Source organism: Ornithodoros turicata, unplaced genomic scaffold (assembly GCF_037126465.1).
Source record: "Ornithodoros turicata isolate Travis unplaced genomic scaffold, ASM3712646v1 Chromosome28, whole genome shotgun sequence".
NCBI classification, from domain to species: domain Eukaryota; kingdom Metazoa; phylum Arthropoda; class Arachnida; order Ixodida; family Argasidae; genus Ornithodoros; species Ornithodoros turicata.
In genome coordinates, this window is record NW_026999351.1 from 1,565,714 (window position 1) to 1,581,525 (window position 15,812).

Here is a 15,812-nt window from a genome sequence, read left to right on the forward strand (position 1 = left end):
AACCTCATTCACCAAGTATATATATATAGGTTGAAGAGGTTAATATATGAGACGGCTGCGAAGTTGAATAAAAGTTAATTAATAAGACGTGGACGACGTTTCGACAGTGTCACTGTCTCCGTCAGGACAAAACAGGTACAAGGGTTGCATATTGCTTAAATAGATTCCGTGAGTGACGTCACAATCGGAGCAAGTATGCCACGTGGTAGTTGTCCGCGCGCCATTTTCGTAGCCGTCTGATAAATTAACCTCTTTGACCTATATAGAGTTGTGGGAAGAAAAAAAGACGCAGACAACAGACTTTATGGAAGCAAGGACACTAGTTCATTTAATGGACAGAAATTAAATGTCAAATGGAAGAGGGGTCGACGTTTCGACAGTGGCAGTGTCTTCGTCAGGACAAAAGATGCACAAGCGGTCACAGATTTCTGAAATAGTTTTTTTACGTGACGTCATAATCGGTTGTCGGTGAGTCAGGAACGGGAATATTTCCGAAGGTCGAGTGCGGGTGGTGATGTCATTCTTCTTTGGTCCCTTTCCGATTTGAGGGACAATTCCTGGGCTGGGTGAGTGCTCCTTCGGACTTTGCTGAAAAAAAAAAAAGAAATAAGGAAAGGAACGGAAAGAAAGAAGCTCGACTAGGCGGCCAGATTTCTTACCGTTGACAGTGCTCCGAGATCTTCCTTAATGGTTGATTGGAATTTGGAAATCAGATAAGATTCGCGTTGTTCCCTGCGCCGATCTGAAGAAAAATTTGACTAGATAATGAAAAGTAACACATTATTTAGTGAATGGCCTGGTTGTTTGAAATAGCGAGAGACGAGGACGGTTCGGCTTTTTTGTAACGTCAGACCGGTGGTTGTTGAACCTGGTCCGAAATGATGTTTTGGTCTGACCTATGTATTGTGCTTGCCAGATGTCACACTGAATAGCATAATGTTTCTTTTTTTTACTTTGCATTACTTTCTAACTTTATTTTATTATTTTACTCTATTATTTATGTTATAATGTTACTGAATAACACATTGAATTTATGTTATTCAGCTTATCGTTTTGCACGCTTTACAATACTGTTCAAGATGGATCTCCGTCTGGTAACTGAAAGATGCTAGACACGTCATAATACAATGGGAGTTGAATCTGTTCGGTCAGCTAAAAGACATCAATATCTGTAGTCTAGTTCCTTCTCATATCGAACAAGTAGATATATTTGATGTCTCGATTGAACGGGAAGAAATGTTGGGTTAAAACGAAAATTGAAAAAAAAAAACAAAAAAAAAACTAAAACTAGTTGAAGTTAGGAGAAAGTTGTGAGTTAAGTTATGAGTTAGGAGAAATAAACGCCTTGGGGGTGCTTGGGTCCTTATGGTTCGGGAAATAGGGCAGGACGATGTCATTGCACGCGGGTTTTAGTGTCCCATGCAAGGCTATTTCTTCTCGCAGGCTATGTCGTGATCTCTTGCAGTGGCTTTCGGCCACCTAGAACATGAGAGGCTCTTGCCTTTGCAGAGCTGTGTCAGTTCTCGTTTGTCTGAAGAAAAGTGAACTCAAAGCTCCAAAAGCACCATATTCACTGCAACTTTCCACACGATGTACAAAACGAATAAGATTGGTCTTGATGCGATTTCATCTCTTAGTCATGAGGCTCTCGAACTCTGTACACCTTGTTGTGCTGCTTTGAAACGAACGTAAGTGATGCCACTTTGCGTGGCGCCATACCTCTGTTATGAACGCAAAGGTTCAGAACGGCTTCAATTCATAACAAATAGTCTTAAGGAGAAGATAGAAACTGAAAGTTCATTTCGAAAAATCAATTTTGCCACACGCGGGACACGATGCCACGGCTTGATTACGCTCAGAGTACAGGGCCCACAAAAAAACTCACAGTGCGCCTTACGGTCAAGTCCGAATTTTGATTTGTTTTCTTTATGTGGCCTAAGGGTCTATCTACTCCGTATAAAATTTTCGAGGAAAATGTTTGGTGGAGTTTCTTAGCCAGAGGCTTCCCAAATTCTTCATTGTTCGGAGGTATGGTGCTACTCAAAGAGATGTCGGTTGCGTTCCTGACAGAGTGGCGCAACACATCATATCCCGTTCGAAAGCCCCATGAATCGAGCAATTCAGTGGTATCAAACACAATCTTATTCGTTTTGAACACTGTCTGGCATGTGGCGGTGAATACACTACTTTTGGCTCACAAATGGCTTCAACATATACATTTCCTTTTCCCGTTCATTCGAGACGTGAAACTTACCGGCTTGTTCGATTTGAGATGGAACTGTTATGTGTGCCTGATGGTTTTGCATGTTTCTGTTGTGTTCTAGCTGAATGTGCAATATTATTAAAAATGCCTGCGCTCCGAACGTGTAATGAAAAATGTTCCAAATGGGTGTTTTACACGCATAACAACATTGTGCAGCTTGGATAGCAGCGTGCGTAGATAGCTGAAGGACGCTAGACACTTCATCACATAATGTTAGTTACATATGTTTCTAAAGTAGTTTGGTGTGCGAAAAGTGCCCAATAGCCGATAGTAATGTGCCCCGAATGTTTTACATATTTCTGATGTGTATGTGAAATGAGATGAATAATACCACTGCTCCGAACGTGCAATGCAAGAGCTTCCAATTTTCAGTTCTATACACGCTTACAACATCGTACAACACGAATTTCTAGTCTTCTAGTCTTATCTTCCAAATCGGCGTTTTACGAGCATTACCACATTTTACAACGTGGATTGCCGGTCAGCGTCCCACGCTGTTTTACTGCAGTGCATAGTTCATCTTGAAGTCGGCAACCTGACGTCTGTGTGATATACCTATTGCCTCTTAGACTTAAGCTTTGGTGGAGCATGTCAACAGCACCTGGGAAACAATGTCTTTGTGACATTGGCTATGTACTGTACGCAATGATGTGCCTTGCGGAGACATAAGCTTACATGAATGCCATTTTGTTGGTTCTTTTATCCCATGGTCGCCGTACTTGCAGTCAGCGAACATCACAGTTGTTGGAGTACAGCTAGGTAAGCGCCATATAAACTACCTATTTAAGATATTTCTCAAAAATGAGAAGTATTTTACTTTAATGTACGTCTTCTACCTCGTCGATGCTGTCCTGAGAACCTGCTTTTACTTCTACCGTGCACGTGACGTGGAGTAGCGCACATCATACGACGTTCCACATCCTCTGTGAGCCTTCAGTGAGCCCTAGTAGAAGATACAAAGGAACTTCATATTTGAAAGGATATATCTACGACTGAGAATGAGTAAGCAATCATCTAACTATGGTCGGTGAAGCTAATATCTAAGTATTAGATTCGGAGGCGGATGCAGTTCGTTACCGGGACCACTGCGCTTTTGTAAAGAAAGAAGATACCTAGGTAAATGATATGTTTTTAACTTATTTAACTTCTATGCAATATTTACCATTCAAACGCTTTCACAAATTTTTAAAAACGAGTGGTCCCGGTAACGAACTACACCCTTCGGAGGCTTAGGCCCGGTTCCACCAACGCTGGTTAACTTTGATCCGAGATTAACCGTTGTTAAACTTTTTTAAACGTTGTTAAACCCGACCCAGCATGCATACTAACCCCCTCCTTCCGTCTGTCCTCTCTCCATCTGTCCACATCTGTACACCGCTCATAGTCACCGTTGCTTCGCGGTGCTAACCGGGAAGAAATACAAAATTAAATAAGTTAAGATTACCGCTTTTGCGCGTTTCACAGTTTAGAGATTTTGATCTCGAAGAGCATGCGGTCATTGCTGAGATTATGTTAGACTGCCTTTTTTTTTTGTTCGTTTTGCACTTTTTGGAGATTGTTCAATTAAACTGCGCACCCATTTCCGGGGCGAGATAAGGCTAGTGTGTTTCTTTTCGGTTTTCACACTTTGGAGACATTCACCGTGATCGCGCGTTCATTGCTGTGGTTGCATAGACACATTAAGCTTATTATGAATTGTGCTTATTGAATAAGCACGCCTTCGCCTATTATGGATATTTTGTTTACAGGCGTTGGGAATTCTTCATTGACATCAGATCAGGCTGATTGCGTTTATACTGCACCTTGGATATAAGGTCTAGCGCATCCCACGCTGTCCGTTACGTACTCAAGGAGGATAGCGTACGATTCACTATGTCTTACTATATTGTTGACAGACTGCGTATCCATTGTTCAAGTTTGATAAGGTTATTTACTGTGTGTTGCATGTTTTCGAGAAAGTGTTCCGTGTTCATGTTCAGGCTGTGCTTCAATTGCGGTGCCCAGATCGGGCTGCTTTTTCTGGTCTGTATCCACTGTAGATTATGTTCGCCCAAACGTGCATCGCCCTCGGAGCTTGGACAAAAGTGCTATTTTATAGCCTTTTTGAAGCCCGCGCTTTCGTTTGCCGGTCGCTTATTTACTCCAAAGAGAGCGATGATGCCTCGGTTCCTGTGTCGAAGCTCGCCTGCTTCCTTCTCAAATATAGTGAACGTCGTTGATGAACATAGTATACAGAATAAGAGGTTATATTCGCGGACTCCGTAATTCGCGAATTTTCTGGACCATGCAATCATTCGCGTAACCTTAAATTCGCGTCGACCCCGCGTAAATTTGCGCTTCGACCCCGCATTGTGCGTCTTAGGGGCCCTTCACCTTGAACTCCTAAGAAGATGCCATAAAGGGGCGCCACAACTGAGTAAATAGCCCCTTTGCATTTGTCTTCGTTTTGAGCCATTCTGATTGAGAGCGCTGGGATTACTGGGTGCTTACTCGGCTGGTATCCTGGTCCTGGTCCGGCTGGTATCCTGGTATTGCCGAATTGCTCTGTCTCCAGTTATTCTTGTCAGCGCATTGAACAGGTACGATTAAAATATTCGATATAGTGATGCGGCAAGTTTTTACAAAAGCTTATCCTCGTGGCAACATCCTTAAACCCATACACGGTTGTTGGATGACCCAAGTTTGGAGCTGGGAGCAGGGAGCTGGAATATTGGGACCCCTACATGCGCGCAACATTCATGAAGGTTGAAATATTATCTCAACTTATAAAGGATAAGACCTGGACACATTCTGAGACAATGCAATGTACTCGCGCAAGGAAAAAAAAAAAGGTGGCGGGGGGGGGGGGACGAACGGGGAAGTTACCCCAGCGTCGTGATTAATTTTCTTCCATGTTTGGTTCGCACATTTTTCTGTCTTTCGTTCGTATATTTCGCCGAACTTTAAATTCGCGAAGATACGAGCGCTAGCGAATTTTGCGAAAATACCTGCACTTTTCTGGTATATTAATAAAAGCTCATTTTGCTCTGCAAGGAGCTGGAAAGGAGGTTTCTCCAAATATGGTACCACATTGCATAGTAGGCTTTCAGGTTGATGTCAAGAGAAAGGCATGTAGCAGAACATGGAAGCACAGGGGACGCAAACAAGTGTAGGCTAGTCGGACACAGACGGCCCTTTGCAGCTTCCTGTGTCACTAACTCATCATGTCGGACAAATGTAATTATGCGCATAACCTCGTGCGTGATTGCGGCCTTTCTTCCGCACGTTTCGGTTGCTTTTCAAAATTAAGCAACGGTAGGTTTAAATCCTCCATGCGGCCACATTGAATGGTTTGCGGCTTTTTATGACGTCCCTTCCACTCTAAGTGTCATACTGCTCTGATGAAGATGCCGCCTATCATTTCGAGATATGTTTTAAACACTGGGACAGGTATCCCCCCCCCCCCGCGCGCCAAACGCCCGTCAATCAGGTCACAAAATAACGTCGGTATTTGCCCCCCGGCCCCCGTTCGTGGTCGCTTCTTTTTTTATTCAACAAAGTCGTATCCCGAGTTTTCACGTTATTCAATTCTATAGCACGGCTGGGTCTTGCGCAAAAAAACGGCGCATGAAAACTACCTGATAATAACGAGAAAAATTGAAAGACAACAACACCAACGTTGTTACAACATGATAACTGGGGATTTTTCTCGCCAGGGACGATACTCTACTACTGTGCTGTTGATGATACGGGGAATGGAATAATAGCCCCAAGTCCTATGCTATCCAGAAAGGTGAAGAGAGCGTTGAGGGCAGAGCTTTGGTGGGCTGGATGTGGCCAGGTACCAAGCGATTTTGTGAGAGACTGGGGGCGAGAGTCGAGCTGGTTAAGCGATCGGGAGAGTACGGTTCGGGAAGGTTTCTAGTGTGTGCAATGGCGAAGAATGTGCTTTAGATCTTCAAGAGTACTACAGTGACTGCATCCGGGAGAGTCAACTTGCCTCAAGCGGAAACACCACTGCGCTGTAAAAGCCACATCGAGGCGTATTCAATGAACTTACGCGGCATCTTGCCGAGTGATATGTCGAGGCATGCGGAAAGCGACCGCTGGATGAACTCTACTCAGCATGGCTGGGGCAGAATACCACAGGTCCATTGGCGTGTAGCCAGAGGAGTCACGAGGCGTCGAAGTACGGACCGACTATCTCCTCTCAGCAGCGCAATTCGCGTCTCTTTCCGAGGCGAGAGAGCTCCTTCTGCGATACCGTCGCCCTGTTCATTGGCTTATACACCGCGATGGGCTGGAACCCATTGGAGAACCAGCCTGTTCTCTGCTTCGTAGACGAGTTTGTAAGCCATTGGCACATCCATAATCAACGACCCTTGTGAAAATGAAATTTGCCCGTCTTTGGCTTCTATTTCATTTTTGACTTTGATTTCCTGTAGGCAATTGCACAATTAGGCACAATTTGCAAACATTCCTGGGAGCAGTGCGCATGACGGGAAATGCTGAGCAACATGAGAGCAACGGTGCATACACCAACAGGACGGCGAAGACGGTCGGAGACGATAGCAAGTCGCTCTCGTTTTTCACCATAGGGGTGGCATCCAATGAATTGCTCCGTAGACGAAAGCGTGCTGAGCGAACGCCCTGGACAGGTCCTGGTAGCACGTCACAGCAAACGTAAAGGCGCGCGTGACCTTAAAGATGGCAGCGCCCGTGATCGGCGGCCAAACGGTTTGTAAACAATGCGGTTGCAGTTTCTTCGCGACGGTTTGGACGTCTTTCGATCACGCTAATTATTGTTGTCGGTAAATCTCCCCGTGAAACGCGTAGTTTTGCAGATAAGGCCTCGTAATCTTGACGACTTGCAAAGAAGTGATGACAACTTAAGACTCAGTGAGCCGATGCGATGTATTGAAACTATGAAGAAATCGGCTACCATGCATCTTGCGGAAGAAACACCGCATAATTTACGCTTGCAAAGTGGGTTCATCTCTTGGCTTTCTGACGACGGAATAATACGGCAAAACGGCATGTAAACAAAGACACATGACATCAATGTGACGTTTTCTATATGACGTGCCACCATTACAAGATGACGGTTATGCCAAAAGCACCCGCTTGAGGGTAGCTACAACATGGCGGTTTTGTGTCACCACTTTCCCGGCACGCCCTGCAAGGGCGCGTGCTGCTCCACGGAACTTTCTCAAATGGGCGATTGTCCAAAAACCGGCTGTAGACAGAAGCTGGCTTTTTTTTCCTGAATCTCTAAAGACCAAAAGAAATCTATTGACTGCCTTCGAAGTTGTCTTCTCTTTACTTTCAAAAGAAAACAGTCTGTACGTGGTCCAAGGAATCACAAAAAAGTGTTCCAACGGATGTCTAACCACAGGGTGTTTGGGGCGTATTTGGTCTTTCTGCAGAGTGTGGCACATTCAATAGCTAAAACACTTTGCGGCAAAACACACACTGACTCGATCATCGCGAGATTTTTGGCCATCAAACAGGAGAACAGCGTCAACGCATCGCTATGACGTCACGCAATGAAGTTGCTCTATGCTTTAATTTGCCAGCGCTTTCAGGACGTCCACCGTTGAGCACGCGGCATGAACTGGACTTATCTTGCGAGGTTCCGCAAAGTCGAGTGTCCTGCTTGCGTCTGAGTCAGAATAAAGGGTGAGGTGCCCCAGCTTAATTCCGTTACACGCACATCCAACACTGAAGTGGGGAATTGCTTTGAGCATTAACTCACGACAAAGATAGCGCCTGTGTTTGTAACTGCTTTCGGTTTGAGACACCTGTGGAGTGAGACGGCTATTTGCATCAATGTGAACCTGCATGGCAAATTACCCACTGCACAAATTTGGCTTTCAATGTCTCAAACAGAAAGCGCTAGAAACACACTTTATATTGGTCGTGAGTTAATACTCCAAGCGATTCCTCACTTCAGTGTTGCATGTGCGTGTAATCGAATTATGTTTAGGCGACTCACCCTTCATTCTGACTCAAGAGGCAAGCAGTACACTCGAATTTGCGGAAGCTGGCAAGGGAAGTGATATATCGTATCTGTTTTTTTCGTGGTACTGCGCCAATGACAGCTAGGTATTGCTCCTCAATAAGCGTAAAAAAGAATAATCAATACCATCTCAATACAGTTTCAAACAACAGATTAATTTAACACAATTCGAACAGGTACGCGGTAGCCACTTTTCAGCATCTGTCCATAAGATGCCCAAGCTCCGACAATAGAAAACGTGTTCCCTATATTAAGGCCTTCCAATGAAGAGAGGAAAGGCAAATGTTCGATATATTGTTACATGAAGACGAGTGGATGTTTTTCCTGAGCGCGTGCCACCGTCCTCCCGACTCGCTCTCTGACATTCTCTCTGGACATTAAAGACACAGTCTCAGCGCCAGTCAGTCTACTCGCATCATTTTGGTGGAGGTGCGAGCTCGATTACCCCACACAGTCCCCACGGCTCCGCCTCGGTTTAGTCGGCGCCTCCGCGGTCTCCGGCTGGAATTCCCAATGACCGGTGACGACGTCGTCGGACCCTCGGCGTCCTCCCAATCTGCCGTCGCCAGCGAAAGATCCTACGCGGATGTCCTGGCGAGTCCGCCCCATCGTTGCTACCCGCGGCGGGACAGGGAGGCCTCAACGTTTTCAGGCAAGCGGAGCGAGGACCCTGCACATTGGCTCCATGAATATCAACGAGTGAGCGCTGTAAACGGTTGGGACGACTCTTTTCGTCTTGCCAACGTCATATTTTATTTATCCGGGACTGCAAGAATCAGGTTTGAAAACCATGAAGACTCCCTACAGTCCTGGGACGAGTTTCAGTCCCAGCTCTTGGCCATTTTCGGTAATAGCTACCATCAGAAAAAGAAGCAGAGGCCATTCTCGCTTCTCGGGCGCAACTCGTCAACGAGACCTGCACGGACTATATTTAAAACGTACTCCAACTTTGCCGCACAGTAAACCCTGACATGACGGAGGAGGAGAAGGTCGGCCACGTGCTAGAGGGCATAGCCGAAGATGTTTTCAACTTCGTGACCATCCGGAATGTTACCTCCATCAAGGGCCTCGTGGAAGAAACACGAAAATTTGAGGCGCTCCGGCGCAACGGCGTCGCTGCAGTCCATCCCACAAGACTCCCTAACGTCGTTCCCACCTTAGCTGCCGTTCATAACACGTCCGAGGACCTTGAGACCCTGATTCGCCGTATCGTCCGCGATGAGGTACAGGCAGCCCTACTCCACGTCCTTCCGGCCTCCCCGTCGGTCCCCCATTTGTACAACGCCGTCCACGACGAAGTCCAGCGGGTAATGTCCTCACTGTCTCCCACTGGGGTTCTCCCCGGCGCCCTTTGCCCACGTCAACACCAGTGTCCCTGCTGTCCTTCCTGGAAACGCCCCCTACAATATACGCGGCACTGGCGGTCACACTCTTCCTCTTATGGGCTACAATAGACACGACTTCACTGCTCACACTGCGCCTGCACAGCTCCCGCCCGTTCCTCCGTATGGCCGCACCGCAGACAACCGCCACAAATGTTTCGGATGTGGTCGTGTGGGCCACGTTCGCCGTTACTGTCGCACTACTAATGCCAACTGGAACTACTCCAGTGCACAAATACTGCGAGAACAAGGGACACGAACCTCAACCACTCCCCGAAGTTTTTCTCCTCGCTCCCTGTCGCGCAGCATCCGCACCTCCCGCCGACAGTCGCCATCGCCGCCTCCTGCTCAAACGCGGAGGGACCGCACCCCATCGCCACTTTTCAGGCCCCAATCCCCACAGGGAAACCAGTGATAGCGACCGTTGAAGGCCAGGCCGCTCCACGTGTTTCAGACAAAGTGCCTTCATCGGAAGTCCTTCACATGAAGACGAATGTTGTAGATATTGTCGTGGACAATGTTGTCGTGCCGACGCTGATTGACACAGGTGCTTCCATTTCTGTTATGAGTGACGATTTCCGACGAAAGCTCCACAAAATTATTACACCTTTAGGGCCCCGCTATCTCCGTACAGTCAACCGCCAGCCGCTACCTTCTCTCGGCGTCTGTACTGCAAGGCTTTTCTTTCAGAACACTGTCGTCCCAGTCCAATTTGTAGTTCTCGAAAATTGCACCTGTACGACGTAACTCTGGGGATGGACTTTCTGGCTTCACACGCTGCACTCATTGACTGTGGTGGCGAAGAGCTTCACATTTCCCCGTTCCCACACCCACTGTTCTGGGAGGACCATTCAGCCCTACATTCTGGGAAGCTGAAACTTCGACAGACGACGATAGTGCCGCCGAAGTCGGCCGTACGCGTACTCGCAATTGTCGACCCTAATCATATTCACCGGGTCACCTGCGGGGACATCATCGCCGAACCTGCGTGCACTCTACTGTCTAAAAAGGGCGTCGTGGTGCCTTAGAGTCTCACGTCACTTGAAAGGAACTCCGCCAAACTGTGGATTTTGAACACAGGCGACAGACCCGAACTTCTTCCCGATGGTATCGTCGTCACTTCGTTTCGCTCCTTTCCACACTCCGCCGAGCTCACTTGTGTACCCGTCGACAAAACCGCCGACATGACCTCGCAATGGCCTGTCTTCTCTATTCAAGCACTTGAAACGTGTGGTGCACGTGAACGGCTGGCCAAGATGATCGACTCCCGTCTCGACCCCAATCAACATACTGACGTGCTCTCCGTTCTCCAGGACTACGTTGATATCTTCGATTTCGACCGGAAACAAGGTCGTACGGCACTTGTCCAACATCCGATCGACACCCAGGGTCATCCTCCTGTGCGCCAAAAGCCGTACCGCATATCCCACGCTGAGCGACGTGTTATCCAGCAACATGAACAGGATATGTTGAACGACGACGTCATTGCCCCGTCTTCCAGTCCGTGGGCTGCACCAGTAGTACTTGTTCGCAAGAAAAATGGCTCCTGGCGAATCTGCGTCGACTTTAGGAAGCCCAAAAAGATCACCAAAAGAGACACTTACCCGATGCCACGTATTGATGATGCCCTGGATTGCCTCCAGGAAGCCCGCTACTTTTCTTTCATTGATATGCGTTCGGGATACTGGCAAATTGAAGTTGACCCGAAAGACGCCGAAAAAACAGCATTCGTCACACCTGACGGACTTTATCAGTTCAAGGTGATGCCGTTCGGTTTATGTAACGCACCAGCGACATTCGAGCGCATGATTGACAGCGTCCTCGGTCCACTAAAGTGGACATCATGTCTCTGCTACCTGGATGACATCGTCGTTTTCGGCTCCAATCTTGAACAGCACAACAGCCGGCTACGCCAAGGACTCGAGTGCATGAAGCTCGCTGGCCTAACTCTCAATCACAAGAAATGTCACTTTGGGTGTCAAGAACTGACAGTCCTGGGCCACCTTGTCTCCCCTGATGGCATTCGCCCAGACCCCAAGAAAACAGAGGCTGTCACGAATTTTCCCCGGCCCACCACGATCAAGGCCGTCCGGAGCTTCCTTGGTTAATGCTCGTACTTCCGGCGATTCATTAAACACTTCGCCAGTAAGGCACGACCCCTGAACGACCTTTTGAAGCAAAGCACTGCATTCTGATGGGAAGACGCCCACGAGGCTTCTTTAACTGCTTGAAGTCGGCTCTCACTGCTTCCCCGCTGCTCTGCCACTTTGATCCACGAGCGCCAGTTGAGATTCATACCGACGCTAGCAGTACCGGCCTTGGCGCCGTGTTGACCCAAAGTCCTGACGACGCTGAGCACCCGGTGGCCTTTGCCAGTCGTTCTTTGTCTGCCGCAGAACAGAACTACAGCGTCACCGACCAAGAATGTCTGGCGGTCTTGTGGGCAATCCATAAGTTTCGCCCCTACCTCTACGGGAGCCGTTTCAAAATCGTCACAGACCACCATGCGCTATGTTGGCTAGCCAGCATCAAGGCGCCATCTGGGAAACTCGCCCGATGGGCACTCTTGCTAGAAGAATACGATTTTGAAGTTGTCCACAAAGCCGGTCGCAAACACCTTGATGCCGATGCCCTATCCCGCGCTGCCCTACCGGATGTCGCTTATATCTCATCATCGGTGGACTGTACTCCATTCGACCTCCTCGAGCTTCCTGAGGAACAACGCCGCGATTTCGCTTTACGGTCGGTCATTGAGAAGCTGGAAGCCACCTCTCCTCTTTCTCGACAGCAATCCCGGCGGTCACGAAACTTCGTCCTTCGTGACTCAGTCCTCTACAAGAAAAATTTCGATCCCTTCGGGCAGCCATATTTAACAGTGATCCCGCGTCATCTTCGTGCAGCTCTTCTACGACCTCTTCATAATGACGCAACGTCTGGACATTTGGGATTTGCACGTACATACGACAGGGTGATCCGGCGGTTCTTCTGGCCTGGAATGCGACGTTTCATTTCCGCGTATGTACGGCGCCTGTACTGAGTGTCAGCGACGCAAACACTTGCCGTCCGCGCGACAAGGACCCTTGCAGCCTATCCCGCCCCCTGCTGGCCCCTTTCAACGTCTTGGCGAAGACCTCCTTGGTGCTTTCCCTACTTCGAACGATGGCGACCAGTGGATCGTCGTCTGCGTCGACCACCACACCCGATATGCGGAGACAAAGGCCCTTCCGACCGGCACCGCGCCTGACATCGCCACGTTCCTTTTGGAGCAGGTTATATTGCGCAACGGAGCACCCAGAGAACTCCTAAGTGACCGAGGTGCGGCCTTCTTGTCGACCATAGTCTCAGAGCTCCTCCAAGCCTGCCAGATCCGCCGCCTCTCTACAGCGGCTTATCACCCACACTGCAACGGTGCCACCGAGCGGCTGAACCGCACCCTTGCGGATATGCTTTCTATGTACGTCGACGCCTCCCACACCAACTGGGACACGGTTCTCCCTTTCGTGACCTATGCCTATAACCCCTCCCGGCATGACGTCACCTCCTTCAGCCCGTTTTTCCTCGCGTTCGCCCGCAATAGCGCCACCACTTTGGACACATGTTTCCTTACGTCGAAGCCGGCCACAGGACTGATTTTGTCACCGAACTCATGAGTCGTGCCGAAGAAAGCCGCAAGCTCGCCCGCACGCATACGATGCTCTCCCAAGCCGACCAAAAGGCTCGTTACGACGAGGCGCACTCCGATACCCAATACCACCCGGGAGCCCTGGTGTGGGTGTGGAAAACTGAGCGCAAAGTTGGCCTGTCTGAGAAACTCATGCGGCGCTATTTCGGCCCGTATAAAATTCTTCGTCAAACGTCGCCGGTGAATTACGTCGTCCAAGCTACTGAGAGTGCACATCGTTCATCCCGGAGAACATCAAAAGAAGACGTCGTACATGTCTCCCGACTGAAACCCTACCATTCGCCCACAGTTGATCAGGATGATCAACCTCTCCGTGAGGGGGATATTGTTACATGAAGACGAGTGGATGTTTTTCCTGAGCGCGTGCCACCGTCCCCCCGGCTCGCTCTCTGACATTCTCTCTGGAGATTAAAGACACAGTCTCAGCGCAAGTCAGTCTACTCGCATCAATATTTTCGTTTGAAAAGATGCTCTTTTGTTGCATTCATAGAGTTACGTAGCTGCGGATGAGGTTTGATGCGAAAGGCGACGTCTTTCCACTTCACTTTCGGATGGGATGACAAATGCCCACGTGGACTTGCCGTTTAGAGATGCGCCATCAGTGTATGCTGCGGCAGACGTAGAAAACTTCGCGTCTACCGGAGCACAACAATGATCTCGGAGGACTTGAGGGGGAACCTATTCGTTCCTGGAGGTCCGGAAGACGCGCGCAGGTGGGTGGCACAGGCAGAGACCAGGGGGCATTCGGCGGTGTGAAGCCCTTAGCTTTGAGGCGAGATTCTTGCGTATCCTCTGCGCTACGTGATGGAAATTACTTCAGGACGGTATCTAAATTTTCTGAGTGGGTAACGGGGAATGTGCGCACGCACACGTAAGAAGTGTCGAGCCTATTCACGCTTAGGAAGGACCTCCATCGAGAGTTCACCAGCTTTAGCTAAGACTTGCCATGTTTGTTGAAACAATTCTTGGAACTCCAAGGCAGCAACGAAGGCTTCGGGCGAACAGTGTCCGTAGGGTGACGGTGTAGAAATCATGTGTATGATTGGAAGGCTGTACAGCAAGGTCGCCAGCACCAAAGCCGTGTGAACGGCTAGAAGGGAGCGTTGATCACTGCCCAATCCTAAGCCAGAAAGATGTTGAATTGCGAGAAACTACCGCTGCACTTTGGTCTCAAGGTGCTTCATGTGGCGAGCCCAACGCAAGCTCGAGTCCTGGACCACACCAAGGCTCGAGCTTCTTTGCGACAACCCAAAGAGGGAAATTTCTCATATCCTTGTGAGTGAAAGGGAGCCCGACGCACTTTGCGGGCGAAACGTCAATTCCAAGTCGGAAGAGGTACGAATGAACATTAACTTTAACCTAGCTGCAATCTGCGCTGAAGGGTCGTGACTTTCCTACTGTCCAAAATGCAACTTCATCGGTATAGATAGAGAATACTACTTTGCGAGGAATTATCGATTTTTGGCCTGCCATTACCACGTTGAAGAGTGTAGGACTCGTAATGCTTCCTTGGGGTACGCCTTGATCAATAAAGCGCCTATGGCTTTGGCAGTGGGATGTGCGGACAGCGACAGTTCAGGTTCGTAAGGAAATCGTGGAGCCAGCTGAAGAATCAACCACATGGTCCAAACAACCGAAAAGGGGTGGAGCACACATATGTGCGAGACGGCATCATATGCGAGCTTGATGTCCAGGAAAGTCGATACAAGAATTCGCCGATGAGCATGATCATGCTGGCACTGTAGAGACCAGGTCGAGATGTGGATCAATGGAGCTTCGGTGGCGAGGAAATCTAGACATTTCATCAGGGAACACACTTCGTCTCTTCCAGCCACCAGTCCCGTTGATGCAAAACCGTTCTGTCCATCAGTTTTCTCATAGCGCTTGTCAGGCCCACAGGGCGAAAGGAAGATAGGGCATTTAAATGTTTGCCTGGTTTCAGGATATGCACGACTAATGCCTCCTTCCAGGTGGAAGGTACGGATCTCTGTACCTTCCACGGGGATAAGATGTGTTATAAACATGAAGCAGAGCTTGGAGTGACCGCTCGTCAAGGTCTGGCAGTGCGGCATAGGTGATTTTATCTGGTCCTAGGGACGATTGCACATTCACAAGTTTCAACGCAGTCTTCAGCTCGATCAGAGTGAAGTCGCGGTCCATAGCCTCCGGTGGATGAAGCCTGTCTTGGTGAAATTGTCATAATCCTCTGAACAAACGTTGTATACCGCAGTCGCCGAGGCAGCCGCCGGTGTCGTCAGGGCGACGGACAAAGCTGCCGCTAGCGTGTTTTCGTCTACACCCTAAATGATAGCCGATGCCGCGAGAGGATTCTTTTTCGCGTGGCGCATCCTTCAGAGCCCTAATTGTCGTCCAGATCCGTCCCAAGCAGCGTACCATCATTGGTCCAATATGGGTCCAACATTGGCAGCCAATATAAGTTACATTGCTCCAATACTGGCCGTGCAACTCGGACCGATATTATACCAA